Here is a 19,324-nt window from a genome sequence, read left to right on the forward strand (position 1 = left end):
ACTTTTGAGTTACTAAGTGTAGAGAATGCTAGATAGGTATTATATGGTATCTTGAGGAGTTAAATTTTGGGGATTTCATCTATGTGAGTATGATACAATATTTGCAGTAAGTAATTGTTAAGTTGTAACTGGAGTAGATGAAACCCCTAGGTAAGACGGAAAGATGGTAGCTACGTCAATAGGTGAAGATGAGCTTGAGGTTATAGAAGAAGAGATGTAATTAGAATAGTTTATAGTCTCATGATATTCTGAATTATAAGCATCATATGTGATTAACTAGTGAGATAGAGTTTCTAAGAATGTAAGAGGCTAAGTTTTATTAGATAGAGTTCTTAAGGAGTAAATGGCGAAGTTGTAGATGACCAATGTTGAGTCTTTTTGGTAAAGTTTTAATTCTCATTACTTTTGGTGATTATAATTAATTTAGAGGGTAGGTCTGCAAACTTAAGGCATTAACCATAAAGCTAAGCGCGGATGTAACACCCCAAAATCCAAGCTAAGATTAGAACTATGATTCAGACACATATAGAATTAAACATCTTTTTTTGGTTGAATGAGAAGTTATTTAGGTTTTATTAAGGCCATAAGTAAACCCTAGCTCATGTCTAAGTCAAAGCCTTCCATACCGATTAATTTCTTGAGAAGAATCTTGCTATAGTCAACTTCAAACCAGTATAACTCCTAGATTATGAGGTATTGTTGAGATCAAGATCAACTAAATGATAGATATTTGAATTATCTTTGCAACACATACAATTTTGCCTTAATCTAATATCAAAGTAAGGAGTTATGACTATTTTAGTGAAGCACTGTCCAACAGTAAGAATCTATAAGCATAGGTATGATCGTGGTGACATTGCACGATTGCACAATTATCTCTTATCATTGAAACAGTCCCAAACATATGAAAGTTGACAAGTATACCTTCTAACCACGAGAGTGAACCATGGCTGTGGTTAGAAACCATGATCTTAGGTACGATCGTGACTCCTAAAGTTGATCCAGCTTGGAATTCTAACCTACAAACCAAGGTACGATCATAGGTGGGTCATATGATCATACCAAGGCTTATATCGTGGATTTCAAAGAACCCACATTCAACCTCTAAACTACAAGCACCACCCATGATCGTAGGTGTGTCCCATGATTGTGGGATGTTCCATACGACTTAATTCTGCAAATTGTCAACTATGTTTTATGGGGGATTTGTAGCATTTTTCTACTCTTTTAACATCAAAACTATGTTGTTTAAGCCACCCCTAAGCTTATTATTAATATTAATACTACCCCAAGCCTTCGTTAATCAGAAGACACTAGAGATTTAGCATCATAGAGAAAGAAAGAGGCAATTTCTCCTCTTTAGGACAACTAAGGTTCATCTTATCAAGCTTCCAATTTTGAAGATTTATTTAGGGTTTTCATCTATAACTATGTGGGATTTCATCAATGGGTCTTCTTTCACCCATTGAGTCCCAAAAGTTAACTCAATTTCTCAGTTTAATTTCTCCCTCCAAGCTTAGGGTTCATGAATGTTGTGACTTTCTTGATATTTCAGTTCCTTGATCTCCTTGAGTTATAAACCTATATTTAACATGAATTTCAGTATCATAACATGTTGAAAATGATAAACCCTAATTCTATAGTGAAATCTATGATTTTTTGGACTTAGTTATTGAATTCCTTGAATTAATCAATTTATGAAATTGTCATAATAGTTGCATTCTTTAGAGATGGTGGGGGTTATGAACACTTGATGACCTAGGATTTCATCCATATATTTGTGAGTATTAATCCTCTAGTTTACATGTTTTGAATGCTCTCAGATAGTGCATTTATTTTTATTTTTTAGAATATTACTATTATTGAGCATTTTAGTTATCAGTATCATTTAGTTGAGAGTAGTACTTAACATCTAACAAACACAAGGATGAAGGATCAACGATCAGTTAGATTGAGACCTTTAGTAGAAGTACCTAAGTACCAAAGCTAAGAGACCACTGTAGATTCTAGAAGTTCACTCATCAGACCAGGTTTGATACATTTCACTCATCAGACCAGGTTTGATACATAGTCCCTTTGGACATTAGTTTAGTGGATCCACACCAGTCAGTGCTCGTACCCTTGGTAAGGCACATAACACTTTTCCAGCTAGGGTTAAGGATTGAACTTCAATTAGCTCATATTATGGTATGGCGGTTATTAGGAGCTCCCATAGTACCCAACCCACATTTCATGGTTCAGCTTCAGATACTTACATGACTTTGTATTCAATTATCCAGCTTATCATACTAATACATATTTATTACTTAGTCTTAGATTAGTTTGCCATGTCATATGCATCATGATTAAATTATATTAGTTATTCCCTATCTCACATACTCAATTATTCACATACTCTTTTTGCACTATATTGTCTCATAATATAGGTTCTGACGTTCAATATCCTTTTCGCGCAACGTATGATATTTTACTACATCAGCAGTAGTACTTTGGTGAGTCATCATTATTCGAGGACTTGTATTAGTATTTCATTGTATTTCATTTTAATTTTAGACATTTAGAGTTAGTTGGGGGCTTGTCCTAGGAACACATCTAATTAGAGTTTTCAGAATACAACAAGATGTTCAGTTTTTGTGATTTTAAACCCAGATATTATTATTGGTTGATTTATTATTTCATCATTCAGTTCAGGTTTCGATCACTATTTTACATCAGTTATTTAAGTATTCATAGTGTTATGACAGATCATATGTTAGCTTGAGTTCACTTGTGATATTGTATTACAACTAGGAGGTTATCTCGGGTCATGATAAACTTGGAATCAGAGCATCAGGTTTAACATGTCCTAGGATATCCATAAGTCGTATTAAGTAGATTCTTGTTCATGGGTGTGAAACGCGCCACACTTATGAGTGAGAGCTATGAAATGTATTGGGAAAAGTTTTACTTCTTCCATGTTCATATTGTGCGATAGAGTGTGAACTTTATTAAAACTTTTTTCTATCTCATTATTTACACATTTACATAATATTCCTCCCAAGAGAACTAATGGAAAGAGAAATGAGAGTAGCAATGGTATTGGGAATCAATAAGAACCACTACCAACTCCAGCAAACCCTTTGAACAAGCAAGTCTCCTATGTCATATTTAAGGATGCTTTCACAATATTAGCCCAGTCCATGACTACCCAGAATGACTAGTAGGTTGTTGTACCAACCAACCCAATAATGAATACGACAATAACCAGAGTCCGAGACTTCACTCGGATAAATCCTTTATTATTCGTTGGGTCTAAGTCTAAAAGGATCTATAGGAGTTTCTGAATAATATTTAGAAAGTTACTCAGATCATGGGTTTCACTCCAACTAAAAGTGATAACTTAGCTACTTATCAGTTGCAATGAGTGACTCATAGCGGGTATAAGAAATAGAAAGATGATAAAGGTACAGATGCAGGATTGGTAGAGAGGGATGGATTTTTATTGCATTTTTGTATAGGTTCTTCCCACTTGTGCTTAGGGAGGACAAGGTGCAGGAATTCATTAATCTGAAGTAGGGTAACATGAGTATGAAGGAGTATTCTCTTAAGTTTACTCAATTGGCAAAGTATGGCACAGCTATGGTTGTTGATTCTAGGTACCAAATGAGCAAGTTCTAGTCAGGTATTTCTAGGGATGTGGTCAAAGAGTGTAGAATTGCTATGTTAGTTAAGGATATAGACATATCCAGGTTGATGGTTTATGTTCAATAGATTAAAGAAGAGAAAATCAAGGAGAAAAAATTGGGAGAGTAAGAGGGATAGAGTAGTCAGCTTTAACTTCTCCCAATAGAGGTTAGATGGTGGTAATCACTCTCAATTTTTCCAGAAATCTTTAGCTCCATCCCTATCTTCTGATAGTGCTACAGTGCCCAAGTTTAGGCAATATAATCGATATAGAGCACTAGGATCTAAGACCTAGACTAGTGTGAATAGAGTTTGTACAACCCAGTATGCAAGAAATATGGTAAGAACCATATGGGTGAGTATATGAATGGTAGTGATAGTTGTTTTAGGTGTGGGAAGCCATGCCACAGATTGAGAAAATGTCTAGTGGCTTCATAAAGAGGTTGAGATGCTCATTAGCAAAGTCAGTCTAACTCTTCAATAACTATAGTAGGTCGCCCGACTAAGCAGTAGTAGGGTGCCTTGTCTAGTGCAGCTGGTGGACAATGTCAAAATATGTTCTATGCCCTTTAGACCCAATATGATCAGGTGGTTATCATGATATAGTCACTAGTATGTTATAAGTCTTTCATATTCATGTTTATGCACTATTATATCTCAAAGCCACACTTTCCTTAGTGACTCCTTATATAGCATTAGACTTTGATATCTGTCTCAAAATCCTCTCAAAGCCCTTCTTAGTGTTTACTGTATCTGGTAATTAAGTCATAGCCAGATGGGTATACATAAATTTTCCAAACACATTTTCCCAGAAAGTCATCTCAGTTGATTTACTAGAAATGATAGATTTTGATGTTATTCTTCATATGGAATGGCTCTGCTCTTGTTATGCCTCAATTAATTGTAGAAATAGAGTAGCCTAGTTTTAATTCCCAAATGAGCCAGTCTTAGAGTAGAAGGGTAGTACTTCAGTTCCTATAGGTCGATTCATGTTTTACCTTAGGGCTAGAAAAATAATTTCTAAAGGATGCATCTATCATCTTATTTGAGTTAAGGATTCAAAGTTTGAAACCCCAACTCTTGAGTCAGTTCCTATGGTAAAGAATTTCCAGAAGTGTTTTCTAAAGGTTTGCCTAGAGTTCCTCCCAAATGGAAAATTAACTTTAGAATGGATCTACTTCTAAATAACTAACCTATTCCAATTCCACACTATAGAATGGCTCTACCCGAGCATACGGAGTTGAATAAATAGTTGAAAGATTTCTTAAACAAGGGTTTCATCAGGCCCAATATCTCTCCATATGAGTACTTTAGTTTTTTTTATGCACAAGAAAGACAGTTTTCTTAAAATGTGCATCAACTACCATTAGTTGAATGAGGTCACAATTAAGAATAAGTATCCCATTCCCAGAATTGCTGACTTGTTTGACTAACTTCAGAGTTTCAAGTGCTTTTCTAAGATAGACCTCAGATTAGGCTATCATCAACTCAGAGTCAAAGATCGTGACATTTCGAAGACAACCTTTAAACTTAGTATGGTCACTTCATATTTCTCTTATGTCTTTTAGACTAACGAATGCTCTTGTAGATTTTATGGACTTGATGAATAGAGTGTTCAAGCAATACTTAGACATATTCATTATAGTCTTTATAGATGACATCCTTGTTTATTCTCAGAGTAAGGCTAAATATGAAAACCATTTGAGGTTGTTTTGCAGACTCTTACAGATTGCCAACTATTCTCTAAGTTTAACAAGATTGAGTTCTAGTTGAAATCAGCAGCATTCCTTAGTCATATCATTTTTGGTAAAGGCATTTATATTGGTCCTCAAAATACAGAAGTTGTGAGAAACTGGCCTAGACCCATCTCTCCATTAGTTATCAAGAGTTTCTTGGGTTTTGCTAGTTACTACAAATGATTTGTTAAATGGTTTTCCTTAATTGATTTTCCCATATCCAAACAGACTCAAAACAAATTAAAATTTTAGTGTTCTAATTTGTACGAGAAGAGTGTTTAGGAATTGAAGACTCAACTCACCAATGCTTCGATTTTGACTCTGCCAAAGGGTTCAGATGGTTTTGTGACTTATTGTGATGCTTCCAGGGTTGAACTTGGTTATGTGTTAATGCAGGATGATAAAGTTATAACATATGCCCCTAGGCAACTCAATCCTCTTGAGAAGAACTATCGACCCATGATCTTGAGTTGGTAGAAGTTGTTTTTGCCTTAAATATTGGAGGCATTTCCTCTATGGGGTTCAGGTTGATATGCTCACTGATTACAACAACATTCAGTATGTGTTTAGTTAGAAATATCTGAATCTTTGTCAAAGAAAATAGATAGAGTTATTGATGAATTATGACATGAGTGTGTTATACTATCCACATAAAGACAATATGGTGGCTGGCGCTCTTAATAGGTTGTCTATGGGAAGTGTTACTCATATAGAAAATTAGAAGAAAGAATTAGTTTGTGAGGTTCACCACCTTGCTAAATTGGGAGTTTGATTGATCAGTTCAGTCGAGAGCAATATCTTGATTTAGAATGGTTTAGTTCAAGAAAAGCAAGATATTGATCCTATTTTGCTTAGATTGAAAAAAACTGTCCAAAGTTAGAAGGTTGAGGTTTTCTCCCAAGGAGAAGATGGTGTCCTTCGTTGTTAGGGTGGACTATGTGTTCTAGATATAGATGAGTTGAGATAGAGGATGCTAATAGAAGCTCATAATTTTAGGTATTTCATTCACTCTGAAGACACTAAGATGTACCATGATTTGTGGGAAGTCTACTGGTGGAATGGCATCAACAAGGATATCACAAAATTTGTGGCTAAGTGTCCAAATTACTTGTACTTATGGCTGAGCACCAAAGACTTAGTAGTACGCTTCAGGATATCAGTATCCCTACTTAAAAGTGGGAAGTGGTAAACATGGACTTTATTGCAGGGTTGCCTCATACTCATCACCAACATGATTCTATTTAGGTTATTATAGATCAAATGACTAAGTCAATCCATTTCTTGCTATTAACACTTCAAATTCAGTCGAGGACTATGATAGATCTATCTTTGGGAGTTGGTGAAATTACATGGATTCACTTTGACTAAATTCTCTGATAGAGGTACTCAGTTTACCTCTTGATTCTGGAAGACTTTTCAGAAAGGACTTAGCACCTAAGTTTATCTTAGTATGGCTTTTCATCCGCAGACAGATGGTCAGGTAGTGAGGACCACTCAGACATTAAAGGACATGTTGAGAGCATGCGTGATTGATTTAAAGGGTAGTTGGGATGATCATTTTCCTTTGATAGAGTTTTCTTATAATAACAGTTATCATTCTAGTATACTAATGTGAAGACCAATTTCTCAGGTTATCATGACGCCTATTATGACCCACCAACCGGTAAGTCAACCCGTAGTACGAAACAACTAGTAACAGACAACCAAGAGAAATTGAGGAACAATAAGGAATAAATGAAATTAAAGACTAAAATACATAAGATAGTCCCAAAACCTGGAGGAATCAGTACAAGAGCATCTAATTTAATAAGATTGCAAAATGGGATACTAAGTGAATATACTGATACAACCCATCTTTGAATACAACATAGAGATTAGTCGAATACATAGGAGGGAGAATAGCAATGCTTTAAATACTAGGAGCTCACCCTATGTATCTAAACCATAGCTACTCCGCATGATACAGACAATAATGATAAGAACCCTACAATAATCTGTAGGCTGCTGAAGTGTAGTATGGGTACCAAACATATGGTACTCAGCAGGCAACTATCGCCTGAGCTCCAAAGATAATGCAAACATACATAACATGTAAGCACAAATGTAAACTACTTCCAAATATTCAGCAACTACATAATAAAGCTAATGAGATAATACGGATAAACTATTCTATTCATATCCAAGAAACTAACTTAATAAGGCTAAAGAGGTGTTAAGGATTAACTATCCCATTCTAGCAATATTTAGGAACCTCAACACTATACCGTATATCACTTTCCAAGATACAAATAAAGGGCGAAAGAAGGATATATAATAGTATATAAGGCCAAGGAATGAATGTACAACCTGAGTAAATGAAGGAAGAAAGGGATATACGGTAATATCATAGCTACACATAGATAGATATACATAAACAACATCAACTCAAGGTATAACCTAAGTCATCATACTAGCATTTCCCAACCTCCCAATCTTTGTAGAAACTAGTGCTAAAAGGATCAGGGTCTTTAATCCATATGTCTAAACATGAGATAATTACTATAATAACGTAATCGTAAAGAAAGAAATTAGAATATCAGGGTCTAAACCTATTATGCCTAACCATAGGATACTTATGCATAATAATATAACCGTAAGATGAAAGAATCGAAATCATACCTCAAATCTCAATACCCGTCCAATAATCAACCTATCACTTACTAACCATAATAATAATAACAATATAAAGTAGCCGGCTAGTCCGAACAAATAATAACCGAGCCTTTCATAAACCCCGCTGACATAGGCCTGGAAGGTTCAATCAATAGTCAGAAAACAACAATTAGATCCCACACCTATGCAAACCCCCATAAGGTTGATAGATAAAAGCATAAAACAATATATACACGACAAGTCATACTCATCACCTATACCTATGCAACCCCCCATAAGACTGATAGATATAGGTGTATACTAGTGATAGGGTATACTAGTGATAGGCAATGCGCATGCGAGAATAAATGCCAAGTAGGTCCATAATACCATAACCAATCCAAGTACCATAAAGTAACCCAGTGTATAGACCTCCTCTAACTCGATAACTCACAAATGTAGGACCTTCAATGACTTATTTCTCCTGGCACGTTGAATCACGGATGAAGGAGTCCTTAAGGGGTTTAGGAGTACCTGTATACACCGACCTAGTCCCCATTCAGGATTTACAATAATCATCAATCGCCGAATATGAACTAGAAGTCATATCATCAATACCATCATCAATCCACTCTGTCCTTTACCATATTGATATATACATGCATACATATAAAATACACGGGCTAGAATCATAACTAAAAGGGTATAAGTCCGTAAATACATTGCCCAAGGTAAACTCTGAGACTAAATCATCATAAAAGTTTAGAAGGGTCGGAATCTCTCTTGATTGTGGTAAATAGTAGTAGCAAAATCATGGATCAAAATCTATCTCAATTAAATCTCTAGAACACCATTTTTAGGCTCAAAGGCTCATAAGTTATTCATTATTATGGTACGATTCCCGTTATAATGAAATTTGTTTTAAAAGTGATAATTGGGAATAAATCCCATTTTAGGAAAAGAGTAACAAAACCATATTTTAATTGGAACAAAACCATTTACCATCTAAGTGATCATGATTGTATCGAATCGATGCATGCCATCACCTGTATTCAAAAAATATGATTATAAGAATTAATATGTCTATAAGCTACTACAACTTTCTTTATAAGGATAGAATACTTCCCAGAACCCAACCAATATCATAATCATGACTTTGAGCCCAATATTATATCCGGTGTAACCATAACATCATAATCACAACCTTGAACCTAATATTATATTCGGAATAACCACAACATCATAGTTTGGGATTAAAACCATTATAATCTTCCAAGTCACATAGAAGCCTTATACTAAGGTTTGTTAGTCTCTACTATGTCTAACAGGCTGCCATACGAATATAAGTCTTGGCCTAAGATGGGCCAAAGAGGCCTACTTCTAATCTCCGAAATCTATTTTAGATGAGCTTCTACCCCGAGCTTTGCTAAGGTATCTAAATTCATATCTAGATGTTAAATAAGTCATAATTAGCCCTAAGATAAAAATTCCACCTAGAACATGAAATTTAATCAATTTTACCTAAATTACCATTCCAAGATAGCCTAAACATCCAAATAAGACTAATCATACTATTCATGCTTCTAATAACTAAGTCCACTACTCCATATCTAGAATAATATCATAACTATACTATGAATTAACTCTATCTATAAAGGAGGTAATATGATTATAAAAGTATAATAAGTATTTCAACTTAAGGGTCAAATACCCTTCTAGCCCTAACTCATAAATTAGACTAAGTCAGGGTGTTCTACCAAAAATTGCATTCTAACAATCCTATTTAACACGCAAAATATATCAAACAACATCTTAAGAAGAAGAGTAGACAGAAACCTACCTCTATGTCAAATCGCAATTCCTTGAATCACCTATAAATCATTTGTCTTTATTCTACAATCCCAAAATGCTTCACGCTATCAAAATCATAATCTACACATCATTAAGAGTCAAATGAGATCCATATTTCTATATTAAGGGTCGAATCAAATTTTGGGTCAAGAACGGGCCGCAGGGCTCGCAAATGAAATGCAAAATTGAACCCATTACGTGGTTCATCAAAGGACATGGAGTGTATGCTCAAGAGTTGAGCATAAATGGAGAACAAATTGGGTCCTAGATCAACCCTTAAAGTTTAGGAATTAAAGCCCTAATTTCTAATAATTTTTCCATGAATTTGGATGGACATCGAAGGGAAGATTGATGGAAAATAACCAAAAAAAGTTAGGCTAACTTACCTCAACTTATTTGGATAATTTCCCACTTTTTTCTCTCTTTGAGCTCTCAATTTAGTGTAAACATGGTGGAAGAGTTGAAAGAAAACTGGGTGGGGAAGAGGGCGTTAAAATCCATCAGGTGTTGCTTACATGACAGTCGCTTAAGCGACTCACCTATTACTCATGCAATCTGCCAGTGGGGCCAAGTATCGCTTATGGAAACTCCATATCGCTTACATAATATCCATTTAAGTGGACTGAACATTGCATACATGATCACCAACCAGATGATGACTGTCGCTTAAGCGACATGTAGTTGCATACACAATGACCATGTAAGAGGTCATAATATCGCTTAAGTGGTCACCCAGTGACCCGATGCACCAAATTTTGCTAAGTTCGAAATAGACTTCGACCAGGTATTTGGGATTCGTTGAAACCCCATACGCACAAACAAAATATGCTACCATACCAAATTCGATTCTCCAAACTCAATGGAACCATCAAAACTCTCTTTCTGAGATATTTTCGACTTAATGTGGGTCCCACACCTATATTTTTCTTTTTCACATAAAATTAAACTTAGCAAAATTTTAACTAAATGTGGGTCCGAAAGCCTCGAGACCTGAACCAAGGGTCCCCCTAACCTAAAATTGACATTCTGGAGCTGGTAGCATTATCAGAGTTATCATCTGAGGTCATCTACCAAGAGTTTTGGTTTCAAAAAATCCTAAATAATAAGAGCTCCAAAATAATAAGCCTAAAATCCAAATGTTAGATCACTTAGTGTTACAAATCATGTTCCATGAACTCAGAAATTCCAGACTCAGGTCATGCAGCTCATGACTCATTTACACATATCATGTTTTACAGTATACTCAGCTTCCATGACTCATGCTACATCCCTACTGATCAGTTAAATTCAGACTAGGTCATGTATACCCTTAGTTTAGACTTTTTGGTACACACATGGTATTTATATTATATCCCTCAGACTTCAGTAAAGTGCCAAGTTCAGTCAGTATTCATTCATGTTTCAGGTTCTCCTGATTTCACCCTTCATGAGCTCTCTTTATGAGAATAGTGTAGTGTTGATAAATTTCGTAGATAGGAGAGAGTTAATGTTTCATGTTAAGAGTAAATTATTTCATGCAAGTTTTATACGAGGGTCTAGATACAAAGATAGGTTTGAATATCCTGTTAGTATGCAAGCAAAGGGCTAGCAAGAGGTAGTACTTAGAAATTTGGAAAATTCAAAGTGTGAATGTATATTCAAATCCTTGACTTATGTCAGCCTTCATTGTGCAACTATCACAACTCAGTAATTAGTGTTCAGTCTCAGAATTAAGCACTTCAGTATCAGTCTAAACCTCAGTTTTAGTATTCAGTTATCAGGACCCAACATTTAGATCTAGTATGGATCCTAGTTACAGTCTTAAGTTATAGTGTCAGCTTCAAATCAGTATTTAGCTAAAAAATTCAGTTCAGTTTTAGACTTGCTTGACCATAGCATACAATTATCAGCTACTCAGTTATAGGTATTTCAATACCTCAGTCTATGGAATGTTTCCAAATCATGTAATACTTTTGGTCCTGCAATTTTCAGACAATATAGCTTTCATAAAATCCATGATCAGTTACCTCATGTTACTCAGTCAGTCTCTTCTCATATGCATAATACTTATAGCCTCAGCCCAGCTACTCAGATTAAGTACAATTTAGGCTTGCATACCTAACATTCAGTTACCAGTTACTCAGTTAATCAGATAAGTTAGTATGTCTATGCATTCATGCATCACACTTCAATTTTAGATCTCAGATAATCAGTCATGATTTCGTACCTAGGTGCCTTTTGCATCGCCTCAACTTTCTCAATATCTCAACAAGGTCAGTCCAGCATCCTTCAAGGGACATAGTGTCCCAAGGGGGAGATAGACTATAGCCCCCAAACTTCCTTGATTTACACATGTTGTTTTCTTTAATGAATCTATCTTGGAGGAAGTGTTACTTATGATCGGACCCTCTAGCTTCAAAACTCAGTAGTAAGCCATGTACTTAATGTCTCAATTCAGTTCATGTATCACGTTCCAAATTTAGTTATGTTCTCATGTTTCCGCTCATGCATGTTTAGTAAACGATCTCAAGATTCATTAGCATTTCCGTTTAAGGTAACAGTTCTCTTTATGCTTATTCAGCTTTATGTTAAGTATTCAGTACAAACTTGGTATTCAGTTCTATGATCAGTTTCCAGTTCAAACATGGTATCTTTACCATTGCATATTCATTGCATGTTCATGAGCCAGTTCAGTCATATATTCACGCATCAGATATACATGATCAGCTTATCAGTACTCTCCCTCATGTACTTATGAATCAGTTATGCATGCATCAGATATGCATGTTCAGTATGATATGTTCAGCTTATCAATCATGTCAGCCATGAAATCATGATCAGTCATTCACGCTCTATATCCACGTCAGTTGTATTTTCTCTTATCTCAGCCAGTCTCATTTGATGACAAATATTCCCAAGTGGGGAGATATTGTAATACCCCACATTTTGGACTAGAATAAAAATCCATCATTCCTATGCGTAGACGTTTCAAAAGCCTCAAATCTTATGTAAATTTAGTGTGTTGATCAATTTTTTAGTGTGGGAATCTATTTGAGCATGGATTTAGATCATATAGGTCCCCTAACTCAAGTACAAGTTGAAAGCTTTCCTATCATTCAAGTTTTAGTGAGTGTTTGATGATGATAGCCTCAACACCAATACCAATGCTAAGGCTGACACCTATACCGATCCCACCCATTCCAACCCATAGCAGTACCAGAAAGCCTCTAATCAAAAGGTAATAAAATCTGATTGGGACATGCCCTTAACCCTGGCCAAAACCAATATCCAAAATAAAATCAAAGTGTCTAGAAATATCTATAATATTAAATAGAGCTTTACAAAAGGATGAAGCTCACCACTTTAGTCCAAATACTGATCCCTGAGTCAATCACTATGTAGGAGGAGTAGAACAACCGGTTCCTGCATAGCGTGGGTATACAATCGACAGTAGACATATTAGCGGGTGAACTCTAGCAGGATCTCAGGATAAGGATTAAATAATTCCATTTACAAAACCAAGTAAAACTATTCATATACTTAAAACTATACACACATATATATATAACCATGCCAGGAAAGGGGAGTGGGTTTAGTATGCCTTTAAAACCTTTACCTGGATTATGTAGCTTTGCCATCCTAAACCACCTATAGCCTATATGGGTTTAGCTTCCCCTGTTGAAAGGGCTTCAGTGAGTGAAGCCGCACAACCAGGGAAGAAAACCTAGGATAACTAGTATATTCCCTAAAATATAATATGACATCATGCACATGGTCACCAAGACCAACCTCACATCGACAAGTATGAGTTTCCAGCTTTGGTCCCCCCGGGACCTCTACCTTCCACAACTTTGCTACACATTCCGCCATTATTGCCCAATTAAAATCAATTCCAAGAAACCAACCAATCCATTTACAATTTATTAACCAAGGCCATTTAGTGGTGGTATCATCATACCGATCATACTAGCAAGTACTATCCATAGCCAACCACATACAAGTTTAAAGGGACTTTCAAGTGCCCTTCTATTTACCATATTAAACCACTTGGGGGATTCCATGTTTCCCATAATCATAACTATTTATCCATTTATCTTTCCAAGCTATTTAAACCATGAATAATTCCTTTACCAAGTTTTAAAACAAGCAAGAGTTCTATTAAAAGTATTTAATGCAATAAAAACATTATTATAGGCATTTTGTCAAACACAGTGGGGGCATAATATAGCCAAAACCAATTCTAATTACCATTAAATTGTTCCCGTGCAATCCAATCATCCAAAACCACCATTAATGCACATAAAGCTTAATTAAAACCATAGAAAGCCATAATCAACCATTCAATATCAAAACCCCCAATTCATATTTAAAAACCAACACTATACAATCCATGAAGTTATGAAAACATTCATAAAAACCATACTTTTAGTTAGAATTAACAATGAGGGAAGAGAACATGCTTTAAACAAAGATGATGATGGAAAGAAATCACCAAGAAAAGCCCTAAATCAATCCTCTAGTTAAAACCCTAGATTCCTTTGCCCAAAAGCTTTTGAGAGAATTATAGAGTATTTTAGAAGAGTCTCTAAGTGTTAATGAATATAATAATAAGATAAATAACCTCCCAAGTAGGTTAAAAGTCATGGATACATTATTAGGATAAGTGGGGAAATATCCTGAATACCCCCACTTAAGTTGGACAAAATCCCATCCCAAGGGTATGATTGACCCTCACAAGTTGTACCCTCTAATATGAGTGGTACCTTCCACTCCTATCCCAGCCTCAACATTTGGATCCAACACTGTCCAACATATGACTCATCCAACCAAGTCATATCCAAAGCAAACGATCTATACCCTTCATATGTACCCCTGGCAGGTTTAAACCCAAAGAAGATTTAGACACTGTCCACCATACGAGTCTTGGGTATGACTCATACCTTGGCTTATGAATCATGGTGGGCCACTCGTATTCAGATCCAACCTAAGTAACCAAGTCTAAGATTATGTTAAGGAACCAAATGATCTATACCCACCAATACGACTCGTACCCCTAAGTCATATCTATTTTAGTAACCAAAATCCATCCCACCAACCAACACTAGTCAGCATACGATTGGACCTCACCATCCTACCCCAATATACGGTTCGTACCTATGATTCGTATTGGTTCCAGAGACCAAAATTCTAGGAAATTTATTAAGGTCGAAAAACCAGTTATTTCACTCTATTAAGAGCCAGATTGAATTTTTGTTCAAGAACGGGCCTGCAGGGCCCGTAAATGAAATCCAAAATCAAACCCGTTATGAGATCCTCAAAGTACAAAGAATGTGTGCTCAAGTGTTGAGCAAAAATGGAGCAAAAATTGGGTCCCAAATACACCCTTAAGGTTTAGGAATTAAAGCCCTAATTTCTAAGAATTTTACTATGAATTTGGATGGAAATCAAAGGGAGAATTGATTGGAAATGACTAAAAAGACTTAGCTAGCTTACCTCAACTTATTTGGAGGATTCCTCACTTTTTCCTTTCTTTGAACTCTCAATTCGGTGTAAAAATGATGGAAAAGTTGAAAGAAAATCAAGTGGATAATAGGGCTTTTAAATCCATCAGGTGTCGCTAAGCGACTCACCTATTGATTACATGATCTAGTAGCAAGATCGGGTATCTCTTATGCAAACCCTATATCACTTACATGATATTTGCTTAAGTGGACTGATCATCGCGTACGCGATGACTGACTGGATGGCCAGTGTTTTTTAAGCAACATATAGCCTCATACGCGATGACCATAAAAGTGATCATAATATCGCTTAAGTGGTCACTCTAGTGACCTGATGCATCATATTTTGCCAAGTCTAGAATGAACTTTGATCGGGTGTTTGAGATTCGTTTGGAACCTCGTACGTACAAATAAAATATGCTACCATATCAAATTTGATGTTTCAAACTCAATAGAACCATCAAAACTTTCATTCGAGATCATTTAGAATAAATTGGGGCCCACTCCTATAGTTCCATTTTTTACATAATTCATATAATAGCCCAAATGAGTTCGAAAGCCTCGGGACCTGAACCAAGGTCCCCAACCTAAAATCAATGTTCTAGAGCTGATGACGCTATCAAAATTCTTATCTGAGGTCATCTATTAAGAGTTTTGGTCTGAGACTAAATCGTTAATAGTGAAAGCTCTAAAATAGAGAAATGAGCCTAAAATCTAAATGAACTATCCAATCTCTAAATTGTTAGTTCCATCAAGTCATAAATGACCTAACTGCTGTAGGAAGGCTCAAAATACTAGAATGCATAAAAATTGAGGAATGACCTAGAGGGTCATTATAATTGATGTCTTTATTTAAAGTGCTTTATGGTAGGAGGTGTAGATCTCCAATTGGTTTGATTAAAGTTGGTGAAGCTACATTGATAGGACTAGATTTAGTTCATAAGGCTATGGAGAATATTGGTCAGCCTTGTCGATGTGCGCCAGAGTTCAAATTGAGTTTAGCTAAATCCTAGTAAGGTAGGGCAAACCTCATTCTTGAGTCTAGAAGAATCTCATTCGATGGGCAAACCTCAGCAAGGACATTAAGTCCATAAGAGGGGGTGTATGTAACACCCCAACTTATGATAAGGAACCCACATCGGCAAAACATAGGAGAGATTTTAGGTATATAAGTAAATATTCCTTTCACTCTAGTGTCGTGGGTTTGAACTTTGAATATGTAAGAGTATTGAAATTTTTGTTAAAACATGGGCTTATAACTTAATGAGATCAAAGAACTGGGATATCAAGAAATTCACAACATTCTTGAGTGTTGACTTGAAGTGGTCAGCTTCCATGCTTTTGAAGGCTCTATTTCAGGATTATATTTTTCTTTTGAGTTATAAACTATTAGATATTGTTTTTAGCTATAGTCAGGGGCATGTTTTGATACTTTATTGATATTTGGTTTGGTAGAGGCTTTATTGGACTACTGTGGACTTGGGATTGTTTGGTTGTTCGTTGGTTTTGTTATTCCCATATCATAATATCTTTAATTTAAAGCTCCCTTATCTTGTTATATGTTCGAAATTCATCTAACGTTAGTGTAAGATGGTCTACGGTTTGGTTGTTGGGGGTGCTTTCCAGTCGTTATTGGACTTGAGATACCCATTATGACTATGCCCTGTGGCATGACCCAATCGAGGGCCTTGTTGTGATAGGTATCTCAAGTCCAACAAGGATCGAAGACCACCCCCCCAACACCCCAAACTGTAGACCATGTTATAACCATGTGTTATGAATTCCGAACATATAACTAGATCGCATGCAATAGCTTAAGAAAATTGTAATGCATATCCATAACCAACCACCAATGACTAGTCAAACGACCGACCAACACTGTCCAACAACCACAGTAATCCAGACAAAGCTTTCTAATAAGTGAACCAAACTGAATATCAAATAAGTGTCCTGACATTCCCCCGACTATAGCCAAAAATATTATTTGATATTCTATAATAAAAAGAGAAACATTATCCTGAAATGGAGCCTTCTGGGGAATAAAAGCTAACCGCTTCAAGTCGACTCTTGATCAATCCACGATCACTAAGCTGGAGAAGTAGATGTATGGCCAATTCCTTCATCATGTGGGGATACATCGTCTGAAGATGGTTAGCACGGTGAACACTAACATGTAACTCGGGATGAAGAAAGAATAATTTCGTCAATTCAAATCAAGTCAACCAATGCAAAATAAGCATATGCAAATACATATATACTTATCATGCTGGGATAGGGAACAAAGTTTAACATACACTTTAAAACCTTAACCTGGATTCTGTAGCTCAACCATCGTATAATAGTACCCATTATATACGATATTTAACAACTATCACCCACTGGTCGGGCCCGAGTGCGTGTAGCCACATAAACCAGAGAAAAATCTCATATATATGCACTCAGGGGACTCAAACCTCCCAACATATACCAAGGTGACGTAAGCACCCGATCATATAATGATTTATGAGGGACTCGAACCTCCCTAATCATGAAGTTATAATAAGGGGGACTCAAACCTCCCTGGTCACCTTGACCCCCGCATTGATAAATGTACTTTACAGTGTTGGTCACTTTGACCTCTACATTCACGACTTAGGTACACAACCCTATTTCTATACCAGTAAAACATTTATCACACAATCCCATCCGTGAACCACATTCCACATTTAGGCAATTATTTTTTTATGGTTATACCAATTACACTTTCAAGGTACCCACAACATACCAAAAAATTCCCATCAACTTGGAGAAAACAACTCCTTTTGTTCATTAATTCAAGGTGGGGGACACCTACTCACTTTGTTCATTAAATCAGATCATTGTGCTTCAAATACCTCTTTATATCATGCAATAGTTCAAGACTAGTTCAATTTTATAAATTCCCACCTTTCTCGTTCAAAACTAATTTTATACTATGGGTTAGGGTCATAACCATTTTAAAAGTCACAAGTTTCAGAAAATCACAATTCCCTAATTCATCCACCAAACCCTTGAACCCACAAGTTCAAATCCATATTTAAAACATGAATAATCATAATTAAATCGTGGAAAAACATTGTTCAACTATAAGCATTCAAAACCTACAACCCTTGTTTTCAAAACCAAAACAATTCCACGTGAATAAAGCTTTAATATATATATTTTTTTTATCAAAGTAATAATGAGGGAAGAGTCACATGCTTGAATAGTAAGACATACGAAGAGAAATCACCGTTAAAATTCCTAATTGATCAACCTCTTGAAAACCCTAAGTGTTTTTGTCCTTGAGGAATTTGAGAGTATTAAGAAGTTACTTTGAAGTATTTATAAGGCATAATGATACCCTAATGCAGCTATATGACGTAGGTTTTCAGTTTGTAAGAGGGGAAATGTATAGAATGTCCTTAACTTAAAAATCTTAAAAAGGCTAGTCATTGACTATGAGTCAACCATTAACTAATCAACATGATTCATAACCAGGCCAGAACCACCAAAGAAACCTACATTTCCAACCTTACAACTCAGACACAACACTTGTAATGGGACCTTACGACTCGTAGGTCCCATTCATAATTAACACAAAACCTATTTAAGGTATACATTAGACACCTATGATTTAAACCCCATGACTCATAATATATCCTTACGACTCGTAGTGAGCCATTCGTACTAAGAGAAAAAACTGGCCATAAACTAACCAGTTTGGTTATGACTCAACCCAATAACACATTAAGACACCCTACAATTCATATTATGAGTCATTACCAAGGCAGTGAACTTAAAGCTTAAGATATTTTCAAGGGCTAAAAATTTGGGATGTTTCAATTCTCCTTCACTTGGATGATTAGTCCTCGAATGATGGCACGAGGTATATATTAGCACGAGTTGACTCCATAAACCTCTACTCTTACCTTTAAGAAATACAGAAAACAAAGTTGCTAAGGA

The sequence above is a fragment of the Capsicum annuum genome, chromosome 1 (genome assembly GCF_002878395.1).
Source record: "Capsicum annuum cultivar UCD-10X-F1 chromosome 1, UCD10Xv1.1, whole genome shotgun sequence".
NCBI classification, from domain to species: domain Eukaryota; kingdom Viridiplantae; phylum Streptophyta; class Magnoliopsida; order Solanales; family Solanaceae; genus Capsicum; species Capsicum annuum.